Source organism: Bufo gargarizans, chromosome 1, assembly GCF_014858855.1.
Source record: "Bufo gargarizans isolate SCDJY-AF-19 chromosome 1, ASM1485885v1, whole genome shotgun sequence".
In the NCBI taxonomy this organism is placed as follows: Eukaryota; Metazoa; Chordata; class Amphibia; order Anura; family Bufonidae; genus Bufo; species Bufo gargarizans.
In genome coordinates this window covers 118,935,515-118,937,682 of record NC_058080.1, presented here as the reverse complement: position 1 = coordinate 118,937,682, position 2,168 = coordinate 118,935,515, and the positions used below count along the sequence as shown (strand labels likewise).

At 38.2% G+C, this 2,168-nt stretch overlaps 1 pseudogene; it reads right to left on the bottom strand.

The window, feature by feature from the left end:
* Positions 1-990: 990 nt before the first annotated feature.
* On the bottom strand, positions 991-1,127 carry LOC122925225 (annotated as a pseudogene).
* Positions 1,128-2,168: the final 1,041 nt, after the last annotated feature.

The following is a 2,168-nucleotide window of genomic DNA, read 5'->3' as shown; positions in this document are numbered from 1 at the left end:
GACTAGGCAAATTAACTCCTGATATCTCTACTTCCTGTATTCCTCTTTCAATTTTTTCAACCTGCTTTTTTCCATTAACTATCATTTCTTTATCAATAACTGCAATTTTTTTTCATGATTTCACCTTCATCCCTTTTCCAATCTCTTTCCTTTTCTTAGTCCCTTCTTTCTTTTTAACACAAAAATATTTTTGGGGACAAGAACCATAAGCATAACCAATGTTACCACATAAATTATACTTTCTTACTTTTTCACACATTTCTGCTAAATGTCCTATTTCTTCACATTTAGAACACCACTGATCAGTACATTCATCTTTTAAATGACCGTATTTTTTACAGTTCTTGGAAAAATCAACCATTTCATTGAAAAACAGAACTCCATTTACAGCCCCAATCCTAAATCGTCCAGGTGGCAAAAAAAAAATCCCCCCCAGAGTCTTCCAAACACATAACATAATATTTCAATTTTGTGGTCCAAAAACCAAACTTACTATATACCTTTTCATGCGAAGTCACTTTTTCGCAGTATCTCATCAGGAAAACACAAATGTCCTCTTCTGGTACATATGGACTAAACATCCGCACTGTCACTAACCTCTCTTTTGTCGGGTAATGCACAAGTACTTTAACTCCATTTAGTATTGGATTAAGTCTATTTTTTTCCAGTCTCTTTACACCACGTCGTATAATCAGCACTTTGGGGACTCCTACATAGACAAAACAAATTCTATCCGGATACCAATTAGCCGATACAGGATCTCTTCCACCAGAAAGGTTTGTCCATTTTTTCTTTTCTGTGGATCCATCAACAAAAAATGGATTCCATTCTTGACTTTTTGCTAATCAGGCACCTCTCCTAGATCAGGACTCTGGACCTCCATCTAGGAAATCAATACATCACAGGAACTTCGAAATCTCTCACCTACCACCTAAGTAGCAGGCAGTTATGGTGATCACCTCTGGTTGCGCAGGGACTAAGCCGTCCCCTCTATAGCAGCATCCTACCACAGCTATAAACTGTGGCCTTCACGCAAGGCCGAGGGTCTGGGTACCCTGAGCACCTTCGGCCAAGACAATACCAAACAGATACTACACTTCATCTTAGCCAAAAGGCAGAGAAGCGATCGACCAGGCCAGCTTTACATTTTTATTATAAAACTGAAAAACTTACAAAACAAACAATTTCATCAAAAGTTACTCAAGAAGCACATTCCAACTGTTAATATTCCACAAAGTAGCAGCTCTAACTCCTAAACGTTTTCTGTCACATAAATAGAAAACATAGATCTCACTTAAAGCAATTTTGATGCATTCTTTTTCATCAATCAAGTCTCTTTTAAACAACTAAATATTATGAACTTGCATTTTTCAAGCAGTTCACCATAGTCCATAATACCTGATTCTTACCTGTCTGTGGCACAGTACAAAGTCCATACGATACCAGTTCGTGATTCAAGAAGCCCAGATCACAAGTATGATTCAGGAACACACCCACCCTCCTCCATAAGTTCTGTGCATACTTACAATTCATCATTACGTGGGGAGAAGTTTCATCCATAACACAGTCACTTCTTGGACACTTTGCCATCGGCACCAGTCCTCTCCTGTGCTGAAAGGCTCTCGTCGGTACTCGTCAGTAGACAATCCTGCATTACCATCCAGGCTAAGTCTTTTAAATAGTTTGAGAGGTAAGCGCAATTACAAAGCTTCCAACATTCCAAAGATTTGGCTTCTGTATAATTTGAGACTGGACTGACTTGTTCCTTATTATTCAGATGTTGCATTATTTTTTAGCATTATCCAAACAGTCTCTTTCACAATTCTCTAGCGAGTACTGTTGAATGATCTTCTCAATTAATACATATCGCCTTGGTGGGACAAGCAACACTGGAACTGTTAACGGAAATTGTATCCATTGGCGTTTTTCGGAACAAATGTCCTGCTGCATACAGGAAAAAGACCAGGTATTCTCAGTTCATTTAATCATCCTGAAGCACAGGGAAAATAAATACAGGTACAGAATTTTCTTAATATTAGGTATTCCTTTGCCTCCGAACTTTTTTTGTTTATACATTGTCCCCCTGTTGACTTTCTCCATTTTGGAGCGCCAAATTAACTGAAAGATTACTTTCTGAAGATATTTCAGACACTGATCACTTGGAGGGA